Source organism: Pelobates fuscus, chromosome 5, assembly GCF_036172605.1.
Source record: "Pelobates fuscus isolate aPelFus1 chromosome 5, aPelFus1.pri, whole genome shotgun sequence".
In the NCBI taxonomy this organism is placed as follows: Eukaryota; Metazoa; Chordata; class Amphibia; order Anura; family Pelobatidae; genus Pelobates; species Pelobates fuscus.
The window spans coordinates 246,362,715-246,383,037 of record NC_086321.1 but is presented as its reverse complement, the minus strand read 5'-3'; positions in this window follow the sequence as shown (position 1 = coordinate 246,383,037).

Here is a 20,323-nt window from a genome sequence, read left to right as displayed (position 1 = left end):
TAAGGGTTTCTGTTCTCATTCTATTTTCTCGGTCCGCTGGCTTTTTCCGCCGTCGGACTGCTGTCTCCCCTACTGAGGGTAATGTTCACCCTCCCATCTCCCTCCCACCGCCCGTTCTCCCTTGCGGCCTCACAGCCGTGCTCACATTTGCCGGCACGACGAGAAACTGTTGGCGGCCGCCATCTTGGGAGACCCGCGATCTCCCTCATTCCGGCACCCGACCGCTCAGTAACCGGACGTTCTCAGGCAGGGGTCTACAGGTCAGTCACCTTTCTGCCACCTGCACTTTAGGGTTATTAACCCTGTACATTGGGGTGAGGTCCCCATACTTATTTATACTTTTATAATATCTTTATATTTGATGCTGTCTCTACCAAGTGGATTTTGTGCCACTCTCACAGCTATTTACTGGGTGAAGCCCTATGTTATCGCTGCTATCAGGTGGATTTTGTGCCACCTATATATATACACATTCCAGGGTGAAGCCCCACTACTATTACTGTCAGGTGGATTCTGTGCCACCTATATATGTATATATAACTGGGTGAGGCCCAGTACAAAAAAAACAATATACCCTGCTGGGGACAACTGGTATTTCTACTACCACATTATTTGGATTTAACATACTCACCCTGCTGGGATGCTTATTGCCTCGTTATTACATACATAATTTACCCTGCTGGGGTTTGTCTAGGTACTGCTAGTACCTTCACTCACGGTGTGCAGACTGACCCCTAGGCCTACGTACCCCTGTGCCAAGTAGTTTTTTTCCTAATTGATATCGGTCCTACTCCTATACACTATGGAAGCATCCCAGAACCCGGCTGACTTCCAAACTATGATTGCCGAAGCCATCTCCGCCTCTATGGAGAAAGCGCTATCCAGGGTTATGACGGCTTCAGCCGATCAATCCAAAAAAGTCGCAAAAGCCCAGCACCATGACTATGATTCTGAGGCGTCAGAATCATATGCTCAGACTGACTCACGGCCTAGCAAACGCCACTGGAAAGGCGAAAAAGGCAATGATAACCCAGGCAAAGGCAAGGCGCCAACCAAACGCCACAGACCAGCCCCACCCACGCCTGCCCACTACTCCTCGGATGAGGGGGAAGAAAACACGCGCTCCATGGCCGTGGTAGACGAGTGGCAAGCCGCGGATTCTGATTCTCAAGACAATGACTAGGCTTCTGACGCTGACTCCTGTTCGGGTTTCCTACAAGGCATGTTCTTATATGACATTTAACTGCCGGACGATCTCGCCCCCGTCCAAGCAGAAGGGGAAGCCATCCTGGACCCCACAGGGCAACATCTCTTCGACCCTCGCAATATCCGGCATCCGCGCTCTGGGGACTGGACTCCCCCCGACCACCTCTCCAAATTTATGCATCGGTGGCTCCGCAAGCCCCTGGACAAAACAGTGGGTAATCGCCTACGCTCCGAATGCCCTCGCCCTTCGCTTCCTGACCACGTGGCTCAGACTCCAGAATTCGACCAGGTCATGACCACCTTCATGTCTCGGGGTGGCCGTGACCCCCGGAGAGGAGTGGAAAAAGGATTCCACGGAGTGCAGGACAAACTTCTGGACTCCATTGGCCCACTGTCCCACATCATGTTCTCGGCGGACGACGCTTTTACAAGAGCTGACGAATTCGATGCCAGCATGGTGAAAGAGTGGGCGCATGATATAAGAGAATGGGCACAAAGGTGCTTCTGTTTTGTTGGTAACACCAAAGTGGCCCTCTCCTCTGAGAGGCGTAAAGCAGCGTTGCTCCGCATTTACGGGAAGCTGGTGGAATTGGGCACCAAGGAGTTAGGACCACTGGCACAGGGCAAACTGTTCGGGGAAGCTTTCCTCAAAGAACTTAACAAGCATGTCAATATTTTCACGTCCCTTAACAAGGTTCAGTCTTCCATGAAACGGGTCTTCAGGGGCTACCCCAGTCGGGGTGTTTTTGGATGGGCTGGCCGCTACAGGGGCCGAGCAGCCAGCCGGTTTTGGCCTTCTGGCCCCCGCTCACATAGACCTCAGCCCTTCTACCCGGAAGTGGGCTTCAGACAACCCTTCTCCTATACCAGAGGGTCTGACCGAGGCAGAGGACCACGCGGCCGTGGCAGAGCACGTTTTCCCACAGGTAAGCAATATTACACCTCATGTACCACTTACCCAATATACTGCAGGTCGCATCGCTCTGTCTTTTCAAAACTGGACGACCATCTCCACGGACGCATGGATCCTACAGACAGTTCGGTGTTACATCATTGATTTCGTGGACTCCCCAAACCAAACGGTCCCCCCGCGCCCCATACAGTGCTCCACAGAGGACCGACAACTCATAGACAACAAGCTACGAGAGCTCCGGTCGAAAGGAGCGATCGAACCCACTCACAACTACCGGGGTTTCTTCAGCAATATATTTCTGGTAAAAAAGAAATCCGGGGAATTCCGACCCGTCATAAATCTGAGACGGCTCAACGCCTATGTAATGTACAGGCATTTCAAAATGGAGGGCATCCACCTCCTGAGAGACCTCCTCCAAGACAGGGACTGGTTCACAAGATTGGACCTCAATGACGCATACTTATCAGTACCCGTCCACCCCTCCTGCCATCAATTCCTCAGGTTCCAATGGCAAGGCCGACCCTGGCAATTCACATGCCTCCCTTTCGGCCTCAGCTCAGCCCCGTGGTGCTTCACCAAACTGCTGACGCCAGTAGTCACACATCTACAAACACAAGGAATTCGGTGCATTATCTACCTGGATGACCTGCTACTGTTTTGTTCCGACAGGTCCACACTGACTCAACACACACACTATACCACCCAATTCCTGACATCCCTAGGCTTTGTGATAAACTACCAGAAGTCGGCGATCTCTCCGGCCCAGACAGTACAATTCCTGGGCTTCGAGATAGACTCCAAGTCCAGCACACTACGATTACCGACATCAAAGATCACAACCATCAGAAAGGAACTACGCAGGGTCATTCGCTGGCGTACCATTCCACTCCGCATTCTGGCGCGAGTCGTGGGCCTACTATCCGCCTCTATCCAGGCAATATTCCTGGGACCGCTCCACTACAGAGCAATGCAACGCCTGAAGGCCTCCTTTCTTCGCCAGAACCCCTCCTACGACCAATCCATTCCCATCACGGAAGAGGTCAAGGAAGAACTCGGATGGTGGCTGGACAGCATGGAAGCCTGGAACGGCCGGGCTATCTTCAGGAGCACATGTATACAAAAGATAGAAGGGAAATCGCTGTCTATACCTATAAGAAAAAAATTAACAATACATAGTGAAGATCGTTATGAGCATGTATCAAGACACGCTAACAGGTACACTCACAAGATGTCAGAAGTAATGCGCATTCAGAACATCACCCCTGTTTTCGGAGGGGGAATATGCAACACTGGGACCGCTGGATGTACTCGGTCTACAGGTCCGGAAACCACAGAAGAGCAGGAACAAGTAGTATGATTCAGATAATTTATTAGTAAAATAAGGCACTGGTCCAACGCGTTTCGTTCGATTAGAACTTCATCAGGGACCTCTTTGTTTAAAAAATCATACAATATGAACAATCTTCATACAGAACAAATCCCCGCTATACCCTCCCTCTTCCCACAGTCCCACTTTATAGGAGAACTCTTCTTCCTATTGGTGGTGTGGTGGGTGTGTTCCGGATCAATCGTTATCCTGCCGCATATCAGCTGCTCGTCTTGAATTTCCCGCTTTCAGGTAGTTTCAACATCACCAGGAAGTGATGTAAGCGTTCCACCTAGCACTTCCGTGCGTTCCAACATACCAGGAAGTGATGTCAGCGTTCCACCCAGCACTTCCGTGCGTTCCAACGGTATCATTGCGTCCAGGGGGTATTCGTTTCCGTAAATACATATGGTCTGTCTTGCGCATGCGTGGTGAACGGATCTCAATACTTATGAAAATTCTCAAAAACGTAAAACCATTAGTTTGCATCACTAAAAGCAAAACATAATGTCAGTAAAAAGAAACAAATAGGTCAATAAAAGAGACCCCATACGGGATCCCAAAATGAAATAATCAAACATCAAATGTCATATAAAATTACGAATACCCCCTGAACGCAATGATACCGTTGGAATGCACGGAAGTGCTGGGTGGAACGCTGACATCACTTCCTGGTATGTTGGAACGCACGGAAGTGCTAGGTGGAACGCTTACATCACTTCCTGGTGATGTTGAAACTACCTGAAAGCGGGAAATTCAAGACGAGCAGCTGATATGCGGCAGGATAACGATTGATCCGGAACACACCCACCACACCACCAATAGGAAGAAGAGTTCTCCTATAAAGTGGGACTGTGGGAAGAGGGAGGGTATAGCGGGGATTTGTTCTGTATGAAGATTGTTCATATTGTATGATTTTTTAAACAAAGAGGTCCCTGATGAAGTTCTAATCGAACGAAACGCGTTGGACCAGTGCCTTATTTTACTAATAAATTATCTGAATCATACTACTTGTTCCTGCTCTTCTGTGGTTTCCGGACCTGTAGACCGAGTACATCCAGCGGTCCCAGTGTTGCATATTCCCCCTCCGAAAACAGGGGTGATGTTCTGAATGCGCATTACTTCTGACATCTTGTGAGTGTACCTGTTAGCGTGTCTTGATACATGCTCATAACGATCTTCACTATGTATTGTTAATTTTTTTCTTATAGGTATAGACAGCGATTTCCCTTCTATCTTTTGTATACATGTGTTTAACCAGGCATCTATGTGGATAAGTTGCTATTGGGAAGCTGTCACTAAGTTAAGTTTGTTTTACGTTTAATTTTTTACATACTATTGTAGTGTGTTTGTTGTTTCTATCTTCAGGAGCACACCTGGCCCGGAGCCATGGGCGAAGGCAGATCGACAGGAGGCGCCTGGACTTCTCAAGAAGTTGACCTTCACATAAACTGTCTAGAACTCCTGGCGGGATCGTTTGCGATCCGCAGCCTAGCAAGGGACAGGACAAACTGCTGCATTCTCCTCCGAATGGACAACATCTCAGCGGTCCGTTACATCAACCGCTTGGGAGGTGCACGGTCCCGACTCCTCTCAGAGATCACGAAGGAGATCTTCGAATTTTGCCTACCCCGCAAAATCTCCCTGATGGCGGAATATCTCCCGGGAGAGACGAACCTGACGGCGGACTGGTTCTCACACCACTGGCGGGACAGCAGCGACTGGAGACTGGACCCACAGATCTTCCATCGCCTCTCGATCAGGAGAGGTCCCCTCCACCTGGATTTGTTCGAGTCACACAGCAACAAACAGACAACGGAATACTTCAGCTGGCTACCGGACCCGGAGAGCAGGGCAGTAGACGCGTTTCTCCAACAATGGCCACCCACGGGAGCATACGCCTTCCCCCCATTCACCATGATAGCGAGGACAATTCAGTACTTGAAGACCCAACTCAGATCTCTGCTCCTCATCTCTGCTCCTATGGCGGGGCCAACCCTGGTTCCCAGACCTCCTGGCTTCATCATACAAGGATCCCCTCCTCCTACCGTCCTACCCAACGCTCCTCACGGATCCGAAAGGGTACCCCCATCCCCTAGTCCTAGAAGACCATCTTGCCTTGGTGGCCTGGACTCTTTCAGGGGCGCCTGGCAGACCAGCGAACTATCGCAAGCGGCTAGAGACCTCATATGGGATTCGTGGGCACCAGGAACCAGACGATGTTACCTATCAGCTTGGAATTCCAGGTCCTCTTGGTGCAGTGAACGGAACCTCGATCCCTTTACAGCACCTGTAACGAGCATCCTGAATTTTCTTTCCCACCTGTTCTCCGCGGGTCGGTCGTACCGGTCCCTCAACGTCGTACGCTCCGCGATTTCGGAGGCCCACGTACCGATTATGGGGATTCCCGTCGGGAAGGACCCGCTGGTATGTCGACTCCTCAGAGGCCTCCGAAACCCAGATACTCCCACTTGTGGGACGTCGAAGTCGTCCTACAGTTTTTGAGAGACTGGCCAGATAACGGCAGGCTTTCCCTCCGACAGCTCTCTGCCAAACTGACGCTACTACTGTGTCTAGTCTCGTTCTGCCGGGTATCGGACGTTCGGGCAATCGACATCGACGCCTTTTCGGTCTCCCCGGAGGGCGTTACTTTTCATATATCGCGCCGTACGAAATCCGACTCCACGTCGGTTTTCTACCCTTTCTTCCCTATGGATCCTCAACTTTGCGTGGTTTCTACTCTACGTCGGTACGTGGAGACCACATCCTCACTCCGGGTCTCTTCCTCCGGCCAATTGCTAGTGTCTTACGTTAGACCTCATGTACCCGTCTCGGCTACCATCCTTGCCAGATGGATAAGATGGATTCTATCTCTGGTGGGAGTGGACGAAGTCTTCGGGGCCCACTCGGTTCGCGGGGCGGCGGCTTCTTCGGCTTTCTCGCCAGGGGGCGTCGCTGGCAGATATCCTACGTTCCGCGGACTGGTCACGAGAATCGACTTTTCGGACTTTCTACTTCCGCCCGAGCCCGGGGGCGGCCACGTCTCTCCTTCATAAGCGTTAAAAAATGCAAAATAGGAAGCCTCCTGTCATGTGGTAAAATTGAAGATTATGCTAGCGTTAGTGTACCTATAATCTTAATTTTAGTAATGACAGGAGGCGAGTATTTTCCCACCATTGGGGTGAAGGGATTCACGTAAGTATACTTACTTTCTATATATTCCTTCCCTATCTCTCTTCTTTGCTCAGCCTAAATATGGGATATGTTTGGTCTTCGCTTATTGCTAACGTTACTTGTCATTATATTCAACTATTGATTTTCGATTGAGTTACATCCTTGTAAGATTGTGCTGGGTAGCTAACATTGCTTCAAACAGTTTTCAGACCGGTTCCTAACCCATTTCACGTTCTATTTCAGCGTAAAGTCGTGACGTTACTGATCGTGCTCAGGATGGATTTTCTTGGACCTTCCTTCAACCTTTAAAGTTTTGTTTATTGGAAAATTCACCCGTCGGTGCACGTTGCAAGACTGGGAACCTTGTTGGGAACTCTGGTTATGATGTCGCTTCGAAAGAGGGGGAGGAGCCTCATCACTGTGAATACCATACCTCCTATTGCATTTTGATTGGTTAATGTTTTTCACTTTTCTGTACTGCTATGTGGAGTTAGTAAAGAGAGTTAATGAAAAATACTCGCCTCCTGTCATTACTAAAATTAAGATTATAGGTACACTAACGCTAGCATAATCTTCAATTACCATATGTGTTGCAAATACATAACATAGTTAATTGGAAGTGCAAGTGTCCATATTTTTTAAATTAGTATAATAGACTTTTTTATTTTATTTTCATATTTTGGCATTTCACTTTTTTGACGTTACTTATGTGGGACAATTATTTTGTTCAGTTTAATACAATATTAGTAATGTGTGTGTACATACATAGAGACAGAAAAAGAGTATACATATTAGTTTACACTGAATCATGGGGAAATAATGCATTAACACAACAGAGGGGTTCCCTAGACATCATAAAATTCCACAAAACAAAGAGTAAAGTAGATTATGTATGTCTCCAGAATCCTTTGATGGCATTATTTCATCTTTATACATGAGTCACTCTATGTATGTATTTGTAATGCTACAGTTAGAGTAAGGGAAAAGATATAGAGATAGGGTTGGGGATCATGTAATCTTAGATGAGACCCTGGATATGCATGTCCCTGTTTCCCCAGAATTAGTAGGAGATAAACTCTGGGGTAACACTTGATGTTTGCATCTGCCACCATTAGTTTAGCTCCTCCCCTCACTTCACCTCATAGTAATATGCTGGCTGAGGCCTGGGAAGTTGACTCATCTATAGAGGACACTGGCAGAGGTTCATTACTTATCTCTCCTTGTACTTATCCACCAGCCCTATTAAGCTCCAAAAAGGCACATTATAAGTGCTGGAAACTGGTGCCCCATACAAAACATGTGTTTCAAGTCAGATGCCTAATCTGCCAAATGGGCCCTGCCTGTCACTTGGCTGCTATACCCCACTCTGCCCTTTTTATTGTGTTGTGATACCCCAACTCTTCTAAATTGTAAGCTCGTTCAGGCAGGGTCCTCATCAACCTATTGTTCTTTTCAAAACGTGTAATTGTTTGTCTCATTTGTTGTTAAATTTCTCCTTTATATTACTGTAAAATGCTGTAGAATAAGTAAGTGCTATATAAATGCTAATAATTATATAGAGGTGATTGGGAGAAAGAATAACACTATGTTTGTCCCCTCAGCTCTTCTCTTGCAGTATCTTTATCAGCAGTGGCCTGAATTAAAATGGCCACAGTTGCAAATAAAATAGCCTCATCCACCCAGCAGTGTAACTACCACTCAATGGACCAGAAATGTGTTCCTTCACTGTTTAACTGTGAGAGGAAAGGATACATAGCAAAGTGTGCAACATGAGAATGCCACAAAAGTGGTTTCTGGAGATATAACAAACCATAAGATTATGCCGTGCAGAGCTGGAACATACATTAGTGGGAGGTAAACACCTGGGCAACAAATACTATTTGAAGCTGCTGATATTAACTCAGTCATTTTCTTCATAATAACACACAGGGAGAGAGGTGGTTAAGTGTTAAAAGTACAATTATGTCTCCTAAGATCTTCTCTAAGCATATCATTATCAGTAGAGTGGCTGCATTACAGAAAGCAGCTGCTAACTCCAACCAATTTCAGACCAGGACAGATATCATGTGGTTACTAGTGATAATTACTACTGTCCTTCCTTTTTCACAATCCCTACTGAAACCTCATATCACAAAGTAGTCCCACTCAATCATTATGGAGGATTTCTTTCTCAGTACTATTCATGAGGTAATACTAACTCTGTGGATGTTTATCTTGCAGGAGTGAGGTAACTGCTTCCTTTTTCTTTACACATTCCCTCAAATATTATACAACTGTACTATGAAAGATTTCTGTATTTGCTAGACAGCGTGTATTTGCTATTACTAGTCTTCATTTTTGGAACAAAATACTGTAAATGTATCACCAGCTAGCTCCTCTACAAATGCTTATTTGTATATTCCTACTTACGAAAGCAAAATAAGTCTACGCGTGGTGGCTGTCAAAAACAAGACTTGTCCACATAACCTGTAGAGAATAACACCTTAGACACTCCAAAAGTGTCATGGGGCTTAACCCCTATTTGTGAAATTGCAAAAAAATACTCAAACTGCTGGATAGGAGATCCAGACACAAGAGTATTAACTGGAAATCTAACTACATTGAAAATAGTAATACATAAAAAAAATAATAATAATAATAATAACTAAATGAAAAATCAGCAGTACATTAAAGTGCTCCCAAACTAAGAAGTCAGAAACAGATAGAAAATCACTGAAGCCAAATGGCTAGCCTCCAAGTCTCTGGTCTATGGGATTGTCTCTGATAGTTCAGACTCCAGACTTTAATTCTAATTTACAGGGTCAACATCTGAAAATAAAAAATAAAAATATAAATATATACACATAGACCTAGAGCCTGGTCGAGAGCCAGTGTAGTCTGTATACCCTGAGAAGGACAGGCAGTTTGAATAATATGTATTCAAAGAAGAGAGGAGCTACCTTGCAAGTCTGGGGATAAAGGCAAACCCATAGGGGTGAGTGGAGATATGAATCTGTGTGGAAACTTAAGTCAAAAGACCATACAGTGTGGCTGTAAACTAGATAATGTTGTTATTCATACAAAACAAAATTGACACAACATATCTATGTTGCCAACAGTTACAATTAGGGGCTGAACATGTGACAAACAGTTAGACTTTGAATTGTGAAGTCAGAGGATCTCTCACAACTTAAGTCACTATTATCGTTACCCCTCCCATCAATTGCAAAAAGCATTGAATATTCCACTCCTGAACTAGGTTCAAGACCATTAGGGAGGAAAAGGATAGACAAGAATTATATCATGCTAATGTGCAGAACCATACTTAGATTGTTGGTTGCCTGCATAGTGATAGGGTGCCCTGTGAATCGGTGAAAGATAGAAAGAAAAACACCCGATGCGCGTTTCGGTGCCTATATTCCTACTTACACAGTTAAATAATATCCTCTCTTGAGTCCTGCTATGCTTCCACCTATGCTACCTCTATACCATATCCCTTAAAGGGTAGACAGCCACTGGAGACAGACTTAGTGGTGCAATGTAAACATTGCAGTTTCTCTAAAACTGTAATGTTTTACATTGCAGCACTAAGTGCAATAGGGACACTGAATGCAGACCACTTCAATGAGCTGAAGTTGTATGGGTGCCTATAGTGTCCATTTAAACCACCCCCCATATCCATGTGCTCCTTTTCTAAGTGCCTCAATCCTCAACACTTACTACTGAAAGAAGCACCCATCCCACATTCAGTCAGATACCTCTCTTATCCTTATGTAAACATCCAAAGACACACATCTTTCCTTACTATAAGATTCTCAGATACTCAGTTTGCCTCCACTCAGTTCAATTGATCCCATACCTTCCTAATATCCCTCTCTCCCAAACTGTGTAACCCCCCAACTGTAACTCCATCACTTTTTGAGGACACATGTACACTGGAACTATGGTCACTGCCTGGTATATTAACTGAAGAGAATTTTGGGGGTCAAAATAGTCAAACTGGAAAAATTCTGTTTGGTTAATATGTCTTTTAATTTTAAATTAATTAGAATTTCACCATGAATTCCCGACATTTCTCACTTTAGTGAATAACTTTGTGTGTGGCAAAGCTTCTCGTAGCTTCACAATACCATCACCATCCTGAAATATGAGGATTGTGTGCCTTCAGGCAAAATTAATGATGGTTTAAGGAACATATACTGCTTTGCATTTAGCAAACTATGTGTCTAGATCAATCTTGATTTAATCCAACCACAAAATATTTTCCCACTTTACAACTGGGGCACTTTTGTATCTTCTGGCAATCCCCCCTATGTGATCTTTACTTTTGGTTCTCCTGCATAGACCTGTGTTATGCAGAGATCTTGATATCATTGCTTGTACCCTTTTCCTAATCTATTCATTTGTATTATTTTAAATTCTGTAGAATATGCCTAAGCCAAAAATAATAATAAAATCGTGGCGACATAAGATATATTCATGCAACATACCAATGCTAAGCTACTCAATCATTTGAAAAAATATCTACCTGGTTATGTTATTGTTATTTATATAATTATAGTAAAATTTGGCTTACTATTTATATAAAACACAGGAATACAACAGAAACATAAAGGTAATGACCAATTCTACCCACGGTGCTTAGTTTAGTGACATTTAAACAAATAAATCATTTCTAATACCATTCATATTTACAGTATTTTTCATGAAACTATTCAAGAATGTTGATTTCCAATCATTATATATATATATAAAAAAAATAAGTAATATTTATTATTAAATAAAACAAGAAGATTTTTTCACCAAGTCCTGTGAGTGCATCATATATATATATATATATATATATATATATATATATATATATGTGTGTATGTATGTAACAGTGTGTTTTTAGGCACTTAGCTGTATTTAAAAGATCTGAATTGCTTGTGCAGCACCAACTTTGATTTAATTTTGTGCGCGTATGTGGATCAATTTTTGTTTCTTCTATAGCAATTGGAAAATTCTCATCTGTCAATGAATATTGATGGACTGTAATTCTAAGGTTGATATAACTACTGGAAACATCACCTATAGCCATGTAATAAAAGAGATTTTATTGCAGTTTTATTGCAGTTTCTTGAAGCTAGAATATATTCCAACTCCAGCTATATTATTTGGAGCTCTCTTGTGATTCAAGGGTAAGTATGAATATATATGCATTGTGCAATGTTTTTGCTAAAGATTAAATAAAATGGGGCCATAACAGTGCTAAATGATTCTCTATGTTACGTTTATAAATTGTTACATAATAGTGTAACCATACGTAAATAAAACATGGCTTTGTTGCATAGAAATCAGGCATGCAATGTTTAGAAAATAATTAAGCCTGTGATAAGGTTAACATTTTATGGACAAGCTGTATATGTCAGTGACAATTTAATAATTGCTGTTGTACTGGTAAGTTGGTGTGACTACTAAACTGTGAGAAATGGAATTGTTCAAGGGGACCTCAAGGCACCAGGGCATGTCTCGATCAATGTGTAGATTATGTTACAGTTATTTGTTTTCTGCATTGTTAAAAAATAAATACTCCTGAATAATGAACAACTGAGTACTGAATAATATTGCTTTATAAACCTACCTTTTCTGGTAGGTGATCTTTTCCAACCACCATCCTGTTTTCTAATTATCATGCTGTATAGACGTTAGCCAGCATGGAACTCTTGATGCAGCTAGCCCAAATATATCTGTGCAGCACTTCAAAATAAAACAATGGACAAACTCCCAGCAGCATGACCACTTCTTAACACTGAAGTGGTCATGATGCTTGAATTGGCCCTTTCAATATAGCATAAAAGTACCTTTTACATAAACATGAAATATCAAAGTCAAATTGTTATTTTTTGGTTTTCAATGTATCACTTAACATTTCAATTTTCATTGTAAGTTTTATTTAATGCAGTGTTTAGAGAAGATGTGCATTGGTGTTGTAGCAGTGTAAAGCCAATTCATGCTTAATAGAGATATAAGTACTATTATTTTTACTTTAAATGAACACTGTTGGGAAAACAAACGTGTTCCTAACACTATTGGGTCCTTCTAACTGGTTAGATTATCCCCCTGTCACGATTCCGGGAACCCAACACGCTAACAGACACACACACACACAGAAAAGGTGCCGTACCGGACCTTAGAGTGGCCGCGCTAAGCACACACAGAATAGTCAGGAGACAAGCCGAGTCAGGGGAACCAGAAAACAGGATAACGATAAACAAGCCAAGGTCAAAGGGTAGGAGAAAGTCACAAAGTCAGATTAACAAGCCAGAGAGTACGTAACCAGAAATCACAAGTTCAGAATCAATACTATACAGCAAAGACCACAACAGGGCAGGGAGGAACAGGAAAGGTGAGTATAAATACCCTAGGTTAAATTCTGATTGGATAACTTCCAATCAGAATTAACAATCACACGTGGGAGATATCTAAGCCTCCCACTGTGATTGTGGTACTGTTGCTTTAACGCCGGGTCACTCACGTGACCCCGGCGTTTGCATAAATCAACGACCTTCCAGCGTGCAGCGTTATACATGCTGCCGCTGGGAGGCGTGACGGATGCGAGCGGCGAGCGGCGGAGAGGAGACGCCGCTCGCCGACAGGTAGGAGGAGGGGAGACCGCGGGCGGCGATGGACTGAGGGTGAGTGCTGCGAGCTGCGAGCAGCCTCCCCTACTAGCCGCCCGCGGACCCCTGACATAACCCCCCCCCTCGAGGACCGCCCAAAGGAAACCGCGCATGAAAGGAGCGGACCAAAGAGGGCGCGTTCACGTCAGAGGCAGAAACCCAGGACCGCTCCTCAGGGCCGTATCCCTTCCAGTCAATCAGATACTGCAAGCGACCCCGAGAAAAACGAGAATCAAGCAGGGCAGCCACGTCATACACAGCCCAGGGAAGGAGGTGAGACCAGTTGTCCTGGTGTGCATTCGTGAAGCAGCGTAAATACAACTCCACAGATTGATTCGCCCGTTCTGCAGCTCCATTGGATTGTGGATGATAGGAGGAGGTAAATGACAAGGAAATCCCCATCTCAGCACAAAAGCCCCTCCAAAACCGAGAGACAAACTGAGGACCCCTGTCGGATACGATATCCTGTGGTATACCATGCAAGCGGAAAACCTCATTGGCAAACACCCGAGCCAACTGAACCGCAGAAGGTAGTTTTTTGAGTGGAATAAAGTGTGCCATCTTAGAGAACCTGAATCAGTCACAGTCAAAATTACTGTCATTCCATCGGATGAAGGAAGATCAACAATAAAGTCCATGGATAGGTGGGTCCATGGTTTCTTGGGTACGGACAAAGGCATCAGGGGGACTTACACTGTGCACAAACACGACAAGCCTGCACATAATCCACTACGTCTTGCTTAAGTGAAGGCCACCAGAATTGTTGAAGGAGACCCTTGTATGTTTTGGTAACCCCTGGGTGACCAGCCGTTTTGGCGGTGTGAAATAAAACCAACAATTTCTTTCTATCTCTTTCTTTCACGTATAATCTATCAACAGAGCATCTCCACTCTTTAAAAGCCATCACAATAGCTAATAGTTCCCTGTTCCCGACGTCGTAATTTTTCTCCGAATCAGATAATTTTTTAGAAAAGTAGCAACAGGGATGGAGGGGTTCGTTATAGGATAGTCTTTGTGATAATACAGCTCCCACACCTGATTCTGAAGCGTCTACTTCCATTACAAAGGGAAGGGAAGGATCGGGATGGTGTAGCACAGGGGCAGTGGCAAATGCCTTTTTGAGAGTCTCAAAGGCTTTAATGGCTTCAGGAGTCCAAACCCTGGGGTGCAAACCCTTTTTAGTCAGTTTAGTGATAGGAGAAATGACTGATGAAAAGTTTTTAATAAACCTGCGATAATAATTGGCAAAGCCTATAAATCGCTGTATTGCTTTAAGGCCTTGAGGAAGAGGCCAAGACAACATGGCTTCTAATTTTGAAGGATCCATGCTGAACCCCTGTTCAGAAATGATGTACCCTAGGAATTGTACTGATTTTTGGTCGAATAAACATTTCTCCAATTTACAATAAAGACCATTTTGTAGCAATCTCTTAAGTACCTTCCTCACATGGGCATGATGAGACTCCAGATCAGGAGAAAACACAAGTATATCATCGAGATAGACCACGGCACAGACATGTAGTAAATCTCTAAGGACATCATTTATGAGGTCCTGAAAGACAGCAGGAGCATTACACAGTCCGAAAGGCATAACTAGATACTCGTAATGCCCACTGCGTGTATTGAACGCTGTCTTCCATTCATCGTTTTCTTTTATACGAACCAAGTTATAAGCCCCCTTGAGGTCTAGTTTGGTAAAAAATCTAGAACCTTTGACACGGTCAAACAACTCAGTAATGAGAGGGATAGGATAAGAATTTTTAACTGTTATATTATTCAGGCCTCTATAGTCTATACATGGCCTTAAATCGCCCTCTTTCTTGGCAACAAAAAAGAAACCAGCACCAGCCGGAGAGGAGGACCTTCTGATAAAACCTTTACATTAGGATTCCTGTATGTACTCCTCCATGACCTGGTTTTCTTTCTCAGAAAGCGGGTAGACCTTGCCCCTAGGAGGCATCTTTCCAGGTAACAAGTTTATGGCACAATCATAATCCCGATGTGGGGGTAGTCTATCAGCTTCCCTTTTTTCAAAGACCAATGCGAGGTCTGCATAGACAGGGGGGACAGAAACAGAAAGGGGTTTAGCTGTAGGCACATTGAGTAAACAAACGGGATGTAAACGGACCATACAGTCTCGTTGACAGGATTCCCCCCAGGAGAGTATATCCAAACAACCCCAATCAAGTACCGGGTTATGCTTAACTAACCAGGGGAAGCCCAGTATGATGGAAGCTGTAGGGGAGTCAATTATTTGGAAGGTTATCCTTTCTTTGTGTAAGGCACCCACGGCCATAACCATTTCTTGGGTCTCATGGGTCACCAGGGGTTTCTCAAGTGGTCTACCATCTATGGCCTCAACGGCCAAGGGTGTGGCCTTTTGGATCAGATTCAAGGCTGCGGTTTTAGCAAAGTTCTCATCGATAAAGTTATCTGCAGCACCTGAATCGATCAAGGCTTTAGTTGTAATCGTGGTTTGATTGACCAAAAGAGTAACCGTAATGAATGGTCTGGAGATGGACACATGAGGGGAAAAAACCATAACACCCGAGGCCGACCCCTCTCTAGGCCTTAGGTGCTGTAGTTTCCCTGCAAACTAGGACAGTTACTTCGGAGATGCCCCCTCTTACCACAATAAAGGCACAAGCCCTCCCTTCTGCGGTATGTCCTTTCAGCTTCAGATAAGCCTACAGCACCTAATTGCATGGGTTCGGGAGGTGGTTGAGTAGGGGGAGGTAACGCTAGTAGTGCAGTACTGGGTAAAGCAGGTAACCCCTGTGTATTCATTCTTCTTTGACTACGCCTCTCTCTTATACGGTTGTCAATTAGAATGATATAATCTATTAGATCATCCAGAAGAATAGGCAATTCCCTGGATGCTATTTCGTCTAATATGTAAGCGGCCAAACCCTCCTGAAAAGCTGTTACGAGAGAGTCGTTATTCCAAACCACTTCAGCTGCCAGAGTGCGGAATTCAATGGTATAATCCGCTACTGATCTACTGCCCTGTCGGATCCTGAGCAGAGCTTTGCCAGCAGAAGCAACCCGGCCGGGCTGATCAAATGTACGTTTGAAAGCTGTTAGAAAGTCTGCAAAGGACATTGGGGACGTGTTCTCCCACATGGGGTTGGCCCATGCTAGAGCTTTTCCTGACAAATGGTTGATCAGAAAAGCAATTTTGGCTCTGTCAGTGGGGTATGAGCGCGGATTCATCACCAAATGAATATCAATTTGGTTGAGGAAACCACGGCACAATGCTGGATCACCGCTATAGCGCTGAGGTGGCGTCATGTGAACCACGTGAGCAGGAGCGGTTACCGGATCAGGACTTCCAGCGACCTTCCAGCGTGCAGCGTTATACATGCTGCCGCCGGGAGGCGTGACGGATGCGAGCAGCGAGCGGCGGAGAGGAGACGCCGCTCGCCGACAGGTAGGAGGAGGGGAGACCGCACACCTCTGCGGATTTAAAATGTTTTTGTTTTTTTTACACACCTTATATCTCACAGTGCACTGTTGCCACAGTCAGCCCCGCCTCCTTGGCTGATAACATCAATCTTGATTATTTCAGCCAATCTAATGCTTTCCCATAGGAAAGCAGTGGAAGGCTAGTGCACGTGTGTGACCAAATGCCACACTGCGACAATCAACATTTCCACATAGAGCTTTCACACACTATTCCAACATAGGTCCTGTCAACATTGCAGAACCTAACCCAGGAAGCACCTCTAATGGCTGTCTGAGTGGCAGTCACTAGAGGTGTTACTAGGTTACAATGTAAACACTGCCCTTTCTCTGACAAGGCTATCTTAAGCTATAGTGGTTCTAGTGACTATAGTGTCCCTTTAAGCACAAGGCCTATAGATCTTCATTTATCATTTTAACATTCACTAGAGTTTGCATACACCAAACTTTAGGGCATATTGCAATTCAGAGGTTAATTTGGAGAATATCACTTGATGTTCTTATCTGGTTTAGAACAAACTGGCGTATGCTAAACATTTTTAAAGAGGTATGATATGAATGCCATTTTATCAAAGCAATCATTTACTACTTTGCGTAACAAGGAAGGATCCAAAGGAACCTTATGTGTTAGTCCAACTAGCATAAAGGAATACTATAAACTCTATTTCTAACACTGTTGTGCCTTCTGTCTCCCCTCACCCCCTCTTTAGCACTGGGTTGTGCTGCTTCTCTGTTTACAATACAGAGAGTGGGGAACCTAATGTGCAGCAAACGCCACGCATGCATTAAGACTTCCCTATGGGGTTTTTCAAGACACTAAATGTCCTAATGCATGAAAACATTTCTGTTTCTATAACACTACAATGTTTGCAGCTGCAGGTTCAAGGGAACAGGGACAGTGCATCAAGACCACTTCAATGTAATGGAGGAGTCTAGGTGCCTATAGTGTCCCTTTAATAGTAGTATATATTCTTCCCACCAACAATTAAAAGAAGATGTCCAGTTCACAAGACACTATAAAAAGAAAAATCTATATTCCACCAATGCACCGAAATATGCTTTTCCTTATGTAAACACTCCAGACACCACAACCACTACAGAGCATAGTAACGGTAATGGTGCAAGGACTCTATGACTGCAGCTCCTCTAGTTTTTGTCAAACTGTTTAGAGAATAAACCCTATTACTATGTTGCTTCAGATTTATCTTAATCCATCCATGCTAGTGCCTAGTGTCAATGTATTGCAAGGATTTATCAGTTTCCACACTTTATTGCTGCACAGACTGAGCACCGAGTTGAGTGAAAAGCTGGACTACCTTGCACATGTGGCTAGCTGGTCACCATGTCTAAGTTTGGTGCATAGCAACCTCCACCAAGTGATTATCTACACAAAGACCATGTGAGCTTCTCTCATTGCTGCTCTGAGCTGATAACACTGATGCTTCTTGAGTTACTCTGTGTTTAGAGCCAATACCTTCCTTGTGGTACTGTCCCTGCTGATGCAGTTATTGTGAACTGCTGTCAATCATTTTTACTGTACAGGGGCCTGATCTGGCAGCAATCTGATAATGGAAACTGACTGGTGACTGCAATGTAAATAAAGTAGGGAAGAGGAGCTGGCATAATAGAACAAGATAGCCAGCTTTACTTCTTTTCAAAATCAGCCCCAGTCCTGATAAAGCAGATACAAGTTAAACACATAATTCAAGGCTTATCTAAGGATGTGTATTGGTGTAGCATGTATTTAATCCCTGGAACAGTGGATATCCGCAATCCAGTAGGTGAACGGTGACCTGCTACTTGCAAGAAACACAGTCAGTTTAGTTTAGCATGATAGGTGTTGTCATTCAATGATGTGACTACCAGATGTTATCCATTTGTTGTATGAGTGTGTACATCTGTAATGAATGATATATTTTAATTTTTACCACATCCTGGCACCTTCACACTACTGCTGCTGGGCTCTGCATCTGTTTAACGAAGAGTTAAGCTGTGAGCACAGAATTTAAATAATTAGTAAAAATGCAATAGCTGTGTGATAGAAACCGAACAGCAGAGGTCAAGACTTCAAGGTTAAAGCGATTAGTTCACTTGAGATGTGGGTAGGGGAATTTGCGGTGTTTAAAATAAGACTCTCTCATATGGTGTGAGTGTACTCTTGTGTTTAAATGCAGTCATCACCCTCTGAGATGTGATTCCGATAATCCCCTTGAATATTCGTATTTGCTGATGCCAGCCAAAGGTCTGTGAATGATAAAAGCGGTGTGATATCACAAAGCCCACATCAGCAATGCGTTACTCATAGCGGAGGATGGGAGATTACTGACACGAAACATGATGTAGCATGCAACACCTATCAGGCTCAGCCAGCCCAGCACTACAGAAGTAAGAAACTGGCCGAGCTTGTTACTACGTTATCTACCTGTAAAAATTCACTCTGGGGAAAAAAGTTGAAATATGCAGAATAAAATGGTAAACCAAAATCACATAGGTTGAAAGTTGTTTCTTTGGATAGGGATGGATGGTTGTAAATATACCAATCAGGTTTAAATAAGATCTGACTTTTAAGAAAATCAGGAAATACAGAAGTGGGTTTCCTTGTTGGCACCACTGAAGTCTAATGGGTCATGCTTACACAATAATATTGCTTTGTAACAGGTACCTCGATTTAAATGAATAAATCGATATTTAATTTCAGTACCTATTTGGTAAAGCATTAAGATCCTAGCAAAGCCATCTTATGTCTCTGATGGCAATATAAATCCTCTCCAGGGAAGCAGATTTCTGTAGTTGAGGAACAACGAGCTAAAAGTGGAGCAGTCGCCATGGAAACCAGATAAATGTTCTTACTAATTGCTCCGCTTTTGCAACTTTATAGAACTTTAAATGTATTTTATACACAATGCATTCACTACATAAATCTTTCTTGAATGTGGTTTGATAGGGAAGGAAATTATGGAGTTATCTGATATTTACAATGCACATATGAAAATGATAATTCTAACTCCAACAGCAGAATTCCTATTGCATCTAATACATAAAATAGGCTTAATTCCTATCTTGGCTTATAAATAGGTGTTGTCCTCGTTCATGGGTGATATGAGATATCGTTCTGGAACCATGTGGATATGAATTTCTGCAAATCATCCATTCATTCTATGTACTTGATAAGGTATGACAAAAAAAGGTAGATTCCTGATTGCTGTACAATTGCATCCTCCATGGTGCATACAGTTGCACAACACCTGGAGTTCTCTACCCTCCAGTCTGTACTAAATGACAGTGTTGTAGAGGAGTCAGAAGTAATCCAGGGTTCCATATTGGAACTTTGTAAGAAACCCGAATTCTTCGTCACACTCTTTCTATACTGTAACCATAGAACTAATGACAAGTAGGAGGCAGTTTCACTCTATAGAACACATCCATTATTGCTGCGAGGTTTAATAACATCTCAATGTTTCACTGTGAGCTGCTGCTGGACTACAGGAAGCTCATACTATATGGAGTCCTGCATAGTTTTCTGCTGTCCTTGGTGCTGATCCTTGATGTGCCGCAGAGCCT